Source organism: Rhipicephalus microplus, chromosome 4 (genome assembly GCF_043290135.1).
Source record: "Rhipicephalus microplus isolate Deutch F79 chromosome 4, USDA_Rmic, whole genome shotgun sequence".
NCBI lineage: Eukaryota > Metazoa > Arthropoda > Arachnida > Ixodida > Ixodidae > Rhipicephalus > Rhipicephalus microplus.
The window spans coordinates 64,114,709-64,130,931 of NC_134703.1; positions in this window are offsets into that span (position 1 = coordinate 64,114,709).

Below are 16,223 nucleotides of genomic sequence, written 5' to 3' on the forward strand. Positions count from 1 at the left end.
TACTTGCAGTTGCATCTAACCACTGCTCTCGAGAAGTGCTTTCTTTTTCAACTGATAAGGTAAGCACTGTAATTACTCAGAGTTCTAGCTCTAATAATAAGAACTGTAAGCCCTCGAGTCGTATATAAACTGCTGACGAACACATTATTAAGCCTAGTCGCCATATGAAGTTAAACAACCTGTGCTGTTCATGAAAGAACATTCAACCTCGTTGTAAAGAAACAAGTTGTACAAAAATATTCGGTTAGACTAAGCATCCAGGCATAGGGTACTGTGTGGCAAGCAGGTACTCTACAATAGGGCTGTGCCTGTGGTCGAAATTATTCTGGAAATAAAATAAAAAGATACATACACCATTTGTATAGCCAGGAGTGTTAAGAAGTCATGTAATATATGACAGAAGCGTATATTCACGCCAAGCGCAGCATGTGGTTGGTTTAAACGTTCAGAAATTGCAAAGCACAGATGCATTTATAATTACTGACAACAGCGTAAAGAAAGCTGGCAGCTGCACGTTCGCGTGCGTTTGAGACGCCCAGCCCGAACATTATTTCTCCACACTCGATACTCCCATATTCCTGGCGTCTTTTATGAGATGTCTCAGGCCCAACTTTCTCGGGACACTTCACGGCCGCAGTGATATTCGAAGTTCACCCCATTTCCGGCGTCTCTTTCGACTCACCTGATGCAAGTCGGGCTGAAGAGGTAGCCACCGCTTTGAACCTGTTTCACTGCTAAGCAAGAGGGATCATCATGGACTCGCGCTTTGCCTGTTCTGAATACCTGCATATTACCATAGCTCCTCTGGACGCACGCCAACCTTTTCCAGACGGCTTCATTGTGCTTTGAACCTCAATTCATCCAGATAGTCCGGTCTTCTAGCTACGCAGGTGGTGGTGGTGGTAGTGGTTAGAAGATGAGAAAATGCACCTAATTTCTGCAACCCGGTCGGGAGCACGGCGCAGTGCTTTACGCAGGTCTACCCAGTAACAAAGCGCCTTATACCGCTGCCTCCGTTTCTCTCTCCCGGGTCGTTACTCTTTCGACGCCATGACTCCCAAGACATCCCAGTTTTTGCGCAGTACCTCGAAATCCTCGGTTCCTCTCGAACCTCGCACCATCTTTAACCAGAACCTGCACGGAGTCTTACTAAGCGGACGAGCGCCTTCTGAGATGCTTGCACATGAACACCTTCTTGTGTCCTGTGGCTGCCGAGAACTTTATGACGGATATTTACCTTTACTGTGTGCATTGTGGGGTGCTGGCCCACACCTACCACATGGCCATACCTCCTCCTTTTTCGTCCTCCTTCCCCCTACCCACAAGAGAGGCTTGGGAGGAGTTCCTGATCGCCATCTCCAACCGGGACGCTCAGCGCTCCTTGGTGGCCCATGCTCTAAGAGCGATGACCACCAGGGGACTTCTGGAATAAAGAGACCACCCAAGTGCATTTGTACTAAAAATCTCAGCGTTTTTCTGAATAAATGTTTTTCAACCACCGTTACGGACGTGGAGCGGATACTTCGAGAGCTCGCCGAACGATTAATTGTGTAGTACGTCAAAACTGTACTTAGTTTAAAAGGGCCGTTATATACGTGGAACAAACGTTACTTTCTTTGAGGCACCATTTAGGTGTTCGCTGTGAAGCCGACCAAACGTTGCAATAAAGAAGCGATGTGAGCAGATTTCAATTATGCTATCGCGTTCAACACTTGAAAGCAAAGTTGAGGCATCTTCTAATTTTCTGACATCCTCAACCACGACTAAGTGCCGCAGTCTCTAATGAATGATTTGTAGACTGTCCACGCACCGACTGTTTCACTCAAGGCAAGGCTGACAGTGCAAAACTACGGTAACCCATGAGTGAGACTATGCGCTTTTATTCTATATTTCACCGGCTTTTTTTAAACATTGTGAAAAATTACATCGCATCATGTATGTTGCCACGAAAAATTGTATTGGCTGCTTTCGAGTGCTCAGTGCATTAGATGTTTAGGAAACCCTTCTTTTTTGATTGAGTTACATCCGAAAAAAAGTTACAAAAATCTGGTTGGGGGCTAAACTGTTTCCTTCATTCAGGTTGATTATAACACTGAGTCCTATTTATTTGCTGGACAATTGGAATACCTTCGTCAGATGGGCTTTCGTTGTGTCGAGTTTTCAATGTATTGCACGGAACCGTTTCTGCGTTGTCTGCATCAAACGTGGTATTCCTCTCTGTCACCCACATTTGATATTTTTTCTTTGCAAGTCAGCCACAAGAGCTCAGTCTCTCTTAAACTTCTCGCCTATTATTCATATTTTGTCTTCCCCGCTTTGTTGACACGTTAATGTACATAATTTTTGCTCAAATGAATGACTGCACTCGCAAGTGTCTGTGGTTAGATGAGCTTGTTAATGAACGCCATTTACGACATGTGGTCATTCGCCGCTTATTAAACCGTATTGTCCTCAGTCGCTGTCATGCCCGCAAAGGAGAGAGAAGCCGGTACTTGGTACCATATATTGATTACCCTAGCAGAAAACGGGCGAAAACTCTTCCTCTGGGCCCGAGGTGCCCTTCTTCAGTTTATACTCTTTTTGGCATTTGAACTAGCTCGGCTTGTCTCTTATAATTCATTAAGTGCTGGCATCATCTACGAAAACAAGAAAGTAAAGTAGAAATGACTCACAACAAAAAGAAAAGAGAGGCAGGATACAAGAGGTTTAGCTAAGCTGCCTTTAGTGCTCTGCATAGCTAGCTCAAGCGATGGAACACAATAAGGTCTGTGAAATAGCGCGCAATAACGGATACAAGTTACTGCTGAAAGTAATTATCCAAGAAAAAACATAACCTGAAAATTGACATTCCCCGGAGCCATAAAAAATACGCTATACTCTCTTTTTGCAGGTGAAATAAGTCATGGGGCATCATAAACAACAACAGCGAAACAATACCCCTCCGCAATACTGTACTCAAGCACACCATATAATAATGTCACCTCTCTGACTATTAATGATACGAGCAAGTCACTGGTTTAGTGTGAAACGCAGCCTTACCGGGTTCCTATTGTATAAACTTGTTCGTACCATGCTGTTGGCAGGTTTCAAAAAACGAAAACTATGGCCCTTTTATGAATGTTTACTGAAGGTGTTTTCGCCTTTGCAGGAACTCTCTTTTGTGGCATTTTCTTGATGATATTAGGTTGTTGCATAATAAATGTATTCCTCGGGCACATGCTTTCTTTGGGGTTTTATTTTGGTAAGTGTAAATTAGGTACTGCGATTTCCCGTGTCGACGGCGTTACATGTCACTTTAAGCAAATATGGTGCGTAACAATTTATCGGTGCTACTTTTCATCGGCACCTCATTCCATAATCCTGTAAAAAAAGAGATGTTCCAACTTCCACGGAGACAAATCCAATAGGTTATTATAAACTATGATCTCATGAATACGAATGTCAGCATAGAAACTCACAAGGTTTATTTAGCTGCACACCGTATTTCCGGATGTGCAACGTAAAAAAGTAGTTGTTATCATTACTCGTTTAGGTGAAAAGCAGGTGCTGTAGTAAACGCATCGTGTCGAAAATGTGTCCATGCAGCTGAGCATGGAGCGCTTTCGTAAGCCTTGCGTTGCGAGGCAAACTGAATTCGTAAAATTTGGAACTAAATCTCTGAAGGCAGTCCTTAAACGAATAATGTTAGTGTCTCGCTAACGAAAGATGGCACGGACATTTCTCTGAACCCGGAAAGGTCACACGTGTGTTATGAAATAATAAAAGCAGCAACGTCTGCTGTTCACTAGTTAAAAAAAAAGAGAAAGTTTTTAGTTCATAGTTTATGAGCGCTGCCGACATGTCATAATGCTGTGGTCTGACTAGAGTACTCGTTGAGTGTCGTTGTCGGACAAGAGTAGACTGCTCGTTAAAATAAGGGGGAAAATAAAAGAAAAACATAAATCGTATTCTCGAACATGGCCACAACACCATGTAAACTCGTACATCTATACTGATCACGACTTTCATGAGTGCACGCGTACAAAAGACCGTGGGATGGACACACCCATAATGATGCGTCGATCTACTAAAACTAGCCAGCCGTGCAACGTACATGTGTGTTCGGCAACGTGAAACCCCAGTCAGAACTAGTTATCCCAGGCGTGGCAGTAAGGTAGGTGTACGTCGCCGGACACGACGTAGTCATTTGCATACACATCATTCACTCGTTTTGCAATCTTCTGAATGGCTGAGACGCGCAGAAGAATCGATGCTGATATTACTCAGGAACCTGGGCCACATCTCAGCCCCCCAAAGTCATTTCATTTGCCATGAGAAGTATTCAACAATAGCGCTTCATGCCTGCTCAGCACTTTTATTATTAATTGCGTGTGTTTTAAGGAACAAGCTAATGCATGATATTTTCTGAAGAATGTGGAGGTGAAAACGAGATAATAATGACGGAGAAAATAACCAGGTTGACAATACGATAGGCTGCTCTTCATCTCACGGCAAACATATATGTTATTCATTTCATCCTATTCTTTCTTTTCTTCTCTATATTTGATTTTGCTGGGTTCCACAGAATTAGTGTAAGACTACAGGAACAAGAGGTAGTATCTGCATTGCAGCAACATAATTGTAAGCTTTCTTTGAAAGCGGCAGCATTTTTTATAGGTCGACAGCTTTTTTCTGGAATTTTCGTGACACCCGTAAATGTTCGAAATGCTGGACAACAGCGAAAAAAAAAAAAAGCAGATGGTCTAACAAAGCTTGTTGTTTGGCGTTCTCATGTAATGGCCCCAAATGCGCTAAGCACAGAGCCAGGCTCAAAAACATGATCAAGGGCAAAGTTTGGAGTTTTTGATGTCTACGTGTTCTGATTTCTCTGTGCTAATCATTCCAGCTGCACCATGGCAATAAAGCAGCAGCAAGCGCTAATCGTGAATTTCGTGGGTATTATCCTCCATGGCGTCCATCGCACGCTATGTTTGACTACAAGACAATACCCCTTTAAGGAAGCTTTCAGGATAAGTAAGGAAGTTTTGTTCAGCCTTTGATTATCGGGCCAGCAGCTCAGTGTGGTGTGATTCTAACCATGAAAAAAATAATAACAATAGTCTGTACACTGTAAGAACAAAAAAAATCGTCTTAGATATGACTCCCATCTAACTTCTGCTTTCTCGTCACTTTTCGCCTCTTGTTGTAAGCAATCATCGTAGTATATGACTTCAGTGAGAAAAAGAAGAACTAGAAGGTGTCTCCAACGTTGTAAAAATGAAATGTCCGGGTATAAAGTTGAAAGCAGCAATAGGCACACCCATCACATCAACGCTCTTTCGGTGTGAACTACGTTGACTCTATAATGAGCAGCATTATTTACTTTAATTTTATGCAATATCCTAGCGACTGTTTCATGTCGGTAAATTTTGTCAACCCATGTGGTAGTTATTATTATATTTTTTCAGCGTCGAGTATTATTTGTGTCATTGTGTTTTATCAAAGATTGTAAAAATAGTGAACGTTACAGTGGAAGTAAAATGTAATACTAACCCTTTCAAGTCTCCAATGTAACGTTTGCCTGTTCATAAGCCATTCAGGCACCAAGAACAAAAACTCGCCACAATTCAGCGTTTGTGGCTTTTAAATTACATATGTGTTTTTATTTCGATTAACACGAATATAAAAAAAACAACAAGCTTACTTATGCTCCAGTGACTCATCTTTGAGACCACTGCTCATTCTTTTTATGCTTTTGATGAAAACGCCTTCTTTTGTTTTCTTTCACCACCATGCTTGAACTCTCCCGCAATCACTTCACACTCCAGCTAAAGCAAAGAAGCACCGCTAATTATTTTCATTACAAGTCATTCTCATAAAGAGAATAAGCCTGCGAAACAGATGACTGAAGCTGATTGAGTAAAGACAAACGATTCACTTAGAAGAAAAACATGGACGTCTCGAAACAAATAGCAGTGGCCTCAAATGCTCCTGGCCGCATTATTCCAGAAACGTTATACTTGACGAGGCATTCTTCCCAGCCACAAACTCTCAATATAGCTATTAGTCTGCGGCAACAGTATTTTTTTTTTTGCGAATAATATTGCTATGACTCAAGAAGAACAAAAATGGCATCTATGATTAGCTTCTTTGTCAAATGGTGTTGCCTTTCTAGGTTGCCTTCACTGATCCACTGTTTAATGGTATTGAGAAAAAGTTTAAATGAAACAATCACAATGACCATGTCTTTTCCATAACAGAACGTAAGGCTGTGGATAAGAGATCGAAATTTCTTTTTCAGGACGGCGGCTGTATAACAGGGGGGGGGGGGCGGTTAATATATTTGTGTGAATTTGCGTGTGGCTTTCGGCATAGAATGCACCTTGTTGTTTCAAATGTTCTTCCTTCAAGAATAGTTGCTTTTAATGAAAGCTCTCTTTCTTTCTCTGAGTATTTTTCATATTTTTTAACCGTATATGAGCAATAACGGAACGAGAGAAAAGGTGGATGAATGCTTTTATTATCACATGAGCAGTTACACAAAAATAAGATGAATGGACGGGAACACAGAGGTAATGAATTTCAAGAGCGAATAAGTTTTTAAAGCTCCGTAGGCAGCTGCAACTTCAAAAGAAATTCTGTCTCTAATGACGTGCATTCTTTTCCATATAATGCATTTTTTCTTGTAGTTAACTTAGCACCCGGGTTATTAACTTACGCAACGAAATTTTGCAATGGCAGTGGTTTATACCAACAACTGTATGTTTCCTCTTATTTGCCGCTAGTGGCATCATGTAAACAAAAAAGTAATAGTAGGCATATATGAGTGTCCACTTGAGAAAGTAAAACATAGACCAAAAAGTTCAAAATGTCTACATCATTATTATTCTCTTTGTAAAGCCAGCAAGATATACAGCATTCTAACGCAACTGAAACCTTTAAAAGGCAGCTGAAACCACAGGTACATGAATCGAGCGAATAGCGAGGGTGGTGTCTGTTGTTATTTTGAGCCATTTAATTTTGTTTTGCTAAACGTTCAGGAAACAAGATAGCTACAATATAGTAGCTTGAATCAACAAACTGTGCCAGGTCTAATATTTCTATTACTCTATTGCAATTCTGATACGAGCGTCGTTGGTTGTGAAGCAAATCAGTTATGAAGACTTTATGAAGGCGATACGAAGCTTATAAGTTACTCAGTCATATAACAGGTAAACGTTCTATGACAGAACTTTCTTCAAGAACGAATAAATTTCTGCCACATGTGAGAGCCATACTATTTCCATTGGAAATAGCGTGCTCGTGTGGCGCACTGTTTACACAAGCCTGGCACACGAAACACGGAGAGCGCGACACTATTCTCACCGGAAATTCAATACCATCTGGCCCACCAGTGCAATAGTCACACTATTTGATGTTTCGCGAAGCTGTTTGAAAGTCACGAATATGTGCCGTCGCAGGCATGCGAATGAGCTTGACCCTGCATCCTGCAAAGCGACGCCTAACGGCAGCCTCACGTTATTGCCTCAAGGGCAGCAGATTTTTCAAAAGCCGACGAACTTGAGAACATGTAAAATGCGTACGTGAGAACTTGAACTTCTTTAATGATCCGTCGCAAGAGAACCAATGCTTGTTCCAGAGAGACAAACGTAACGATGAGGCTCTATACTGTAGAGTATGTAGAGTAGAAAGAATGTCTGAATGCGAGATCAATTTGTGTAAAGAGGAAGCTTTGTGGTGGTGGTGTTTAGTGGTGCAGTAGGTGTAGATTTCGGAAAGAAGGCACAATTTCTAAACATTCTTGCGTGGTTTTATGGTGAGACTAGTAATCAAAGTATAGTGAGAGGATTTTTATTGCTCCGGTTTCATCAAAGCAAGATCAACGAGAGGCACTATAGATGCAAGAGGATGAATAAAAGACTAAATACGTGAGTTGAACTCTTTAGTATGAGAAATCATAGCGAAGAGGTATCAGAGCTACACAAGGATTTGAATGAGCAGAAGCCGGGAAGAAGGCACCTGAATGGTGAAATCGACGAAGTTTTAGAGAATGAAAAGCTATATTTTCATAATAGTGTGTATGAAATTGCCCACAACATGGAAAACAATCTATTCGTTTTTTCGAAGCTTTTTCAGATCCACTCAATTTCGAACTTACTAGCTAAATCAAGCATTTTGTAAACAGAATTTCAAATTTCGTCTTCGCGCAATAAATATTTCGTAAACAGACCTAGAAAATAAAACTGGATAAAATGATGCTAGAGTAAGCAATTTCACTTTTTTCAGTATGGACAGCATTTTAATGCATTATTTCTAAACAGAGATGTTTATCTTTAAACTTAAAGGCAGTTGACGCGTAAATCTCATCCGTGTCTGTGGTCTCTGTGCAATCAACGCAGACAAATTTTGATCAGAACTTAACAGTGTAAAAGATACATGTACTTAGCTACTATACAATTATATTGACTTAAATGCGAATGAGATTTCTACAAACGTTGCCCCATCGGTGCTGGTGTTAGATCCCATGGAACAAACATTTCCGTAACAGAAAATATTTTGACGTACTGTGTCCTTCCTACTCAATCATTCGAGGAGATTTTAAGATAATAATTTCAGTATTAGCCCAACTCCTTCATTGTTGTTTTGTGTGTGCATCTCATACTATACGTGGGCTTTTGTATAGTTTTGGCCAGCCTCCGAAATGTATATGTATTTTGCTAACTGCTGTTGAAATGCGTTTTCTACGTTATACTTATTTTTTGCTGTCAACGAGCATGAATTATTTTATATTTTCTAACTTTTTTTTAAAAACCTGTAAGTGTTCGCCACGTTGCATGTACGTTGATAAAATAAAAAAAAACGGATCTGCCACTCCAAAGTGCGTTCCATGTGCTTTAAGCACATAGTGCGCACTTAGAGTACACTTAAGAGGGGATTTCGGCTACAGTTGACACTTGAAAATTGGCTAGTTTCTTACTTGAAAAGTCTATGATCGAAGAAAATGTGACATCTAAATTTCTACAACATATTGATCCCAAACCCATATAGACGGCAACCTTAACGCCGATTCTGAAGTATAGAGTTTTTCTTTCACGGTCATGTTTCATTAGATATTGACCACATGAATATGCCTCACGAAAATAATACTTAAGGCCAGTCATGTATTTGTAGCTCATGAACACACCCATTAAGAAGTAGAAAAAAATATGGAACGAATCGAGCCATGCGAGAACCATAGGGCCCTCACGAACGTTGGCGGGCCTTTTGTTTGAGACTACTGCATAACGTTTTCGCCAAGCAGAGCAGCGACACCCATTAGTTACAAAAGTTCCAAGCAACACCGATAACACCGCAGAAGTTAAAGAGTGGTAATGTTAAGCCACAAAACAAGTTCCATTAAGATATTTTGTGAAACTAATATGTTTTCAAGAAGAACGACAGTATCTTGTGATACATGCAAGTATTTTGTGGTAAACGAAGTTTCAGAAACATGTCGAAGTATCTGAATATACAAATCAAAAGAATTGTATCAGATACAATTAATCCGGAGTAACCGTTTATCTGTATCTCAAATATTTCCTGCCCGAGTGTCTTGTTTCATATCACGGTACAATTTTGAAGTGTATTTGCTTAGACCTGATTTTGACGGACGCACGAATTCAAACAATAGTCTGCCTGTAAAGCATGCACTGCCACATATAGATGATGTTAACGGAGAAAGCTCCTTAGTGAATGACAATGTATAGTTTTGTTCGAGCAGCTTGGAAATGTTCTCCTAAATGGCAAAAATAGAAAAGCTAAATATACCACCTGAAAAGTGTTGATGGCCGCCGTTATTTTATAGTTTTTTGATGTGCTTTTCTGAGGTATTCGTGAACCACTTTTACCATCATGTCGCTTTCATCTCAAAAAAATAAAAGATGAAGCGGATTTAACTCTTTCTACCCTCCAGTCAACAGCTTATATACACATAAAACGATTTAGCGTACTACAGGTAGCAGTCAACGCTAAGGCCCACGATACCATCCCGGTATAATTGAACTGGCAGCCAAACTCCTAAGAAGGCCTTGCGTCAAGTAATTGGCGGTTCGCCCCAATCGCCATCTGCATATCGCTGAGATGAAAAGGATTGATTGATTGATATGTGGGGTTTAACGTCCCAAAACCACCATATGATTATGAGAGACGCCGTAGTGGAGGGCTCCGGAAATTTCGACCACCTGGGGTTCTTTACCGTGCACCCAAATCTGAGCACACGGGCCTACAACATTTCCGCCTCCATCGGAAATGCAGCCACCGCAGCCGGGATTCGAACCCGCGACCTGCGGGTCAGATGAAAAAGATCAAGCAAAAGGATTATTGAAATATATGATGTCCCAGAAAAAATTGGTAGTGACGTCGGGAATTTGTATTTTGTGGTTCCCTATCAATTAGTCTTTAATTGCTGACCTTTTACACCATTTGATAACCACGCGATCGCATTGCGTCGTTATGGATCACAATGGCGCCCGCTTGAAAAAAATTTACCACGAAACTTTTTGAGATTAGCCAGCTATGGTCTTCGCAATTAACACCATAAATTGCTCTCATGACATAAAAATTTCTATATTATCATCATTAATTTAAACCAAAATACTTTGAAGATGAATAAATTTCAATACAATGCTTCACGGGTACAATAGCAGAAAAACTGAAAAAAATTACGTTGTCAAATCACGGAAAGCCAGTGGAGTCAGACTGTAGCATTAGAAGTACCATGTTGGGAACATTGCAGTAGAGGTTTTTTTTTGTTTTTGTTTTTTTGCTTTGCGCGCGAGAATTTCCTGTAACGACAGGCGAGGGCAAGCCCGCCTTGCACTAGCGGCGAAAACCGTCGGCAGTCCCAGGAGCGGTATTTTATGCATTCTGTGGGAGATTTCAGCTTCTCGGGCATGTGACGCCAGTAATAAGTAAATAAATGACCTACGGATTATACGCATTAAACCACTGCGCAAAATTGAGTGATGCCTCGTTGACAAGACAACATGCGCTGAACAAAACGCCATCCCACATCGCTCACGCTCGTTATTGATATTCTATGGCCCATATATGGCTGCCTGCAATACTACACCATTTTTTGCGCTTGACCAAAATATGATGCAATCAACTGCTTATCAAACTGTAAAATAAACTGTAAAGCAAATTTTTGGTGTAGCTTGGCGTATACTGAGTGTATAAAAAGTAATTGATTTTCTTGATTTTGGTATTTTGCCTCTCCTCACCTATTCACGCTTCAATTGTTCGGCGTGCGTTGATGCCTATCACAACAGCTTTTCGACCAATTTAGGGTCTATTTTTGACGACCAATATGGTGGAACACTGGAGGCCCTGCAAAACAGCCTATTTTCTCCAATCAAAGTACGTTGTCGCCTAAAATGTGACGCAGCCTAGTGGAATCAAACGTGTTCTTTCGTTCGAAGTCATCCAGCCAAATTACCTCTCGTTTCTTTGCAAATTAACAAAAAATACTTTGTTATTTAGTAGCTTTTCACACCTGCCTCAGCCGGCTCGCATCTGGTTGCTAATTAGGATGTTATCAATTTTGTAATTATGTATAATCGTGAAAGCGTCTCGTGTAAATAGTAACAAGTATCGCTCTTTGGAGGGGAAGTAGATATTGATAATTGTGAAGAATTGCTAATGGTTTTTATCGTGCATTCACCATCTTTGACTTGGCTTGATCACCCCAATTTCAAGTAGCATGTCCCAATCTTCCTATAACATTAAAAAACAGCAAACCGGATGTGCGTCTGGTTAACCGCCCTGCCTTTCCTTGCATCTTTATCTCTCTCTCTCTCTCTAAAAAACAGCTCTCACGCTTGACTACAGCCAAGCCATTAGTTTAGCGCTCAAGGGCTGAGTGGCAGCAGTTCATTTGTTGAGCCTTCAGATTTTATTTGCATTACATTTGTACTTTTTGCTTTATTTTGCTATTCAAGTGTACTATTTTGCTATTTTTGCTATTATTTTGCTATTTTGCTATTCAAGTATTATTTTTCGCTCATTCAAGTGTTGAAGCATGATGCATGAGATCATTAGTAGTATGCTTTTTATAGATATTATTTTGAATATATCACTTGCTTTATTTTCTTTACTTTCTCACAGACATTAAAAATTATCCTCAGGTTGCCAGAAGCAGCACAAAATAACAATAAGAATACAAACCAACTGCTGCTTTAGAGTTTTTTCATGACTTATTCTGTACTCCTTTTTATACGCCACCAGTACAAAACTTGTACAATTTCCTCATTTGTGAGCCATACGTTTTACAAAAGAAGTATATAAGCATACTGCGCACACCGCTATGGAAAAATCATATGATCGAAGAGTAATGGAGATAGAAGAGAAATGAAATGCCATGAAAGAGTATGGGCAATTGACCTGAGGTGCAGCTCCTCATTTAACCTACATTCCTCACTAGAAGTTAGCCGAAAAAGGTTAACTTCCGGCGGTGGCCTGGGCCTGAACGCTGACTTCCTTTAGAGCTTGTTCTTTCTAGATATTCTGGAAAGATTACAATGACACTCTGTTTCCACTAAGATCATTTAGCACTCAACAAGGCCAGAGAATGTTGTCTAAGGTCGTTATGGCCTCGCAGCATTTGGATTCGGGAGAATGCCCTTCAGAACGTCTTTTGTTTTGAAAATGCGGCTTTGGGAAGGTACCAACCTGAAGTAGAGCACTGCACGGGCCGTATTTTCTGGCCCAGGCCAGGCCCCGTTCGAAAACGCTATGCTCTGGCTCGCCCAAGCACGCCCCAATATTTTAAATATGGCCGGTATCTAGCCCAGCTTGGTCCGGCCTCGGCCTACCCGTTCCAGCCCATTATGCTTTGAGTATAAACAAGACACTGTCTGATCTTCGATTTTTTCTAGAATACCTGCCACATAAGATATTTTCTACATTATTTCGAGAACTTCTTTCGGTGCCATGACATTCTCTGGTACTCTAAAAATTCAGCTGGTTACGCGACTAACACCTTTGCAAATCAATTGAAGGTCAATATAAATTACAATCGAAATCATAGCCAGGTGTCCCATGTACGTAGTGCTAACCACGTACTCTTATATTTGCAATTCAAAGAATGACTGCAAAATATAATCTTCCCGCAAAGTGGGCAAAAGAGCAGACTTCTATAGTTTGAGTCCACCTAATTTGTGTACGAGCTGGGGCAGTTCAGGAAAAGTATCATGTCTGTTGCAAACTTCCCTTATTTCACAATTTAATTAAAGAAAAACTCGCTCTAGCTGCTTCCGGGAGGAATGCACAGGCTTGGAAGTGTTACAGGAAATATAGCTCACCTGTTGGCTTCTCGACAGACAACTGTCCCCAACGCACACTGTTTTCATTGTAAAAACAAGAAGGTTTGAACCAATCTTCTTCCTCGAGTCATCACCACCACAGTGCCATAGATTTGTCAAAGCAAGCCATACCCTGTAGGGAGAGAGCCTACGTCCTCGCAGTTCCCTGAAACGTCTATCTCGTTGATTTTGTGCAACAGCCTTCAATCTTTGAATGTGTTTGTATTAAAGCAGGAACAGCCCAAGTGCTTCCAAAAGAGATGTATCTCCCCGTCAAATGGGGCGTCTCGAATGTTCAGAGAGGGATCCCCGCAAACACCGGCAGCGGGAGAGTGGTTTGCCAAATCATCAATGACCGAAAGTCCTAATGCAAACAGGCTATGAAGTCATACTGTCTTTGGCTCGCTGTTGTGGTTGCAGGCTTGCAGCTCGCGGCAGTGACAATGCAGGAGCATTATTGAGATATGTTGCAAAAAAAAAAAAAACGTTGACAAAGGTGGACAAGAAAAGGTGGAAGGTAAACAAGAAGCCAACTTTGAACAGGTTTAGCGCCCCTGTGGAGGGACATTTCACGTGGATCTGGTGCATTCTACTGTTTCAGAAGGTTTGATTGCAGAGAGAGCCAGCTTTTTCAGTCGACAAAATAGGTTGAATGATAGGTTCGAACAAAGACAAACAGCGTGCACACGTCATTATATCGATATGTATGAGAACCGAGTTAATACGGGCCTGACCCTGATCCGAACCTGACCCGAGCCTCAAGCTCATGGGCCCGTTCTAATAATCCATCACATGGCCCAACCCGGCCCTTGGGTTGGGCCCGGGTTTTTGGGCCGGCCCGGTTATGTGCGATGTTATATTCTGAACTTTTCTTCCAAAATAACTTTTCCTTCTCTTTGAACAATTTCATGGGGATGGGAGGAGAGAAGTATTGGGATAGCCTGCCTACCTCGTAGAATGCTCTAGAGTCGCTTCGTACGTGCTCAACTCTCACTTTTTGTACAGAGATTGCGCGTCTGCGTAGAGGGCTGGGTAGTTTATAAACTGTGCATGATGGTGCTAACAACTCGCTACTATTTAAGTTGTTCCTTTTAATGACAAGCTCCACGAATGTAAACCATGTTTATAATTGTACATAATAGTTTAATTATCCATAAAAAGATTCTATCACATGCTCAACTATACACAGCTTCAATGATGGTGACAAGAATTACCAGCTGCGAAAAAGGCCCAATAGTCAACAAGAACTTACGCAACCTGCAGCAATAGGCAATTACTGCTACTCTCCGATGCTACAGCGACTGCTAGGAGAAAGTGGAGCTGTCTGTGGATTGGAAGCACTTGGAGATCCCCATGATCTCTTAGCTTGACAAACTTATCTTCATCGAGAACATACCTTCGATTTTTCTTACTTCGTGCGTGGGAGAGAAGATCGAACACATGGTGCACGATCGCTTGAGCCAGTGTTTATTTGATGGTGAACACTTAACGGACTACATGTTCCACTTCTGGCAACAACTATCAATGCACGATGTCCTTTCTCTAATAATTTAAGGCCTCGTTGATGTCCGGAACCGTTTAATCAAGTATTCATAACGGCAAGTTAGATTGTTGAGCCGGCTCCCCAGCTCAAGTTACGCCAACAGGGTGCGTGCAATCCATTATTTTTTTCCTTGTTCCCAGAGCTTCCTTGCGCCATGAAGGGCTTCAATATTCATTTTTCTATTTCAGTTAAACCTCGCCGACGCTGCTGTAAGGAGTTCAAAAGTGAAAGCTATATGTCAAATTACTATAATCAGATTTAAACTTATCTTTTGACGGCTCCCCTTCTAAAATGAAATACTGATGTTACGTACTCAGTTGCAGTATTCCTCGAACAACCGACAGCCAGCATTCTGCAAACAACGCGCGTAATGACTGTCGTGCAAGCATGCCATTCAGAAGCGTTCTCGACCGACCCTTCCTGCTCTAACGATTGCCTACCAGCGACCTCTCTGGTGTTCCTCGTCAGAGCACCCAGTCTTGGTTTTCGGAGTCGAAGGGTGCTTCGGGAATGAACAATTCCTACGTATGACTAAATCAGCTACTCTCGCAGATACAGAGCCTCCCGACTGTGTTCTTGAATAAACACCCTTCTCGTCCTTCACTTTCTCTCACATGTCCTCCTATTACTGCGCATCAAACATTTTCGACCAAATGAGCCCCCAGAACTTGGTCTTTAAACTCTACGCACATTAGAGCCGTCCCCTTCGAATAGGAATAACTAGAAGCATAGCCTCATTTGCTTGGCGCCCAACCCCTTTGGCTCCTGCGGCCATGCTTGCATTCACTCATGAAGCCCTCCACACCCGCTCCGCCTCACCCCACACCTCACTCTCATTTACGTTGTACATAAACAAGCTGTAGCAGCTATTGTTCGGTTGTTCTCCCTTTCATCAGCGCACGCGTGCATTGTGAACAGAATGTTAATCGCACAAACGTCGATGAGTTGTGCGGAAACTCGTAACATGCGGAAAGGAAAATGGCACACTGCAGGAGAAACACAAATAGACGGCAAGCAGCGTTGACATTACGGTTCACCCTTCCATTGCAATCGCGACGGAAACGGTGCAGTTATTTATTATTACGCTTTGTCGCAATGTAAACACCATCTGGTTCTAAGAAACTTATAAAACATGATTGAGGCTTTGCATCGGAGCTGTATATCACTAGGGTTTCATGTGTTTTTAGTTTGCTACGCATAAAACGTCCGCGCTTTAATCAAGTGCGTGGCTAGAGTGCCATCTGGCTCCCCGAAGGGATGCTAACTGTTTACGCTAGAGCGCAACAATATAAGTCAAAGCAGAAATTGTCAAACAACAATATCCATTCATGTTCTGCTGTGCTATGGCATGGCGACGTATA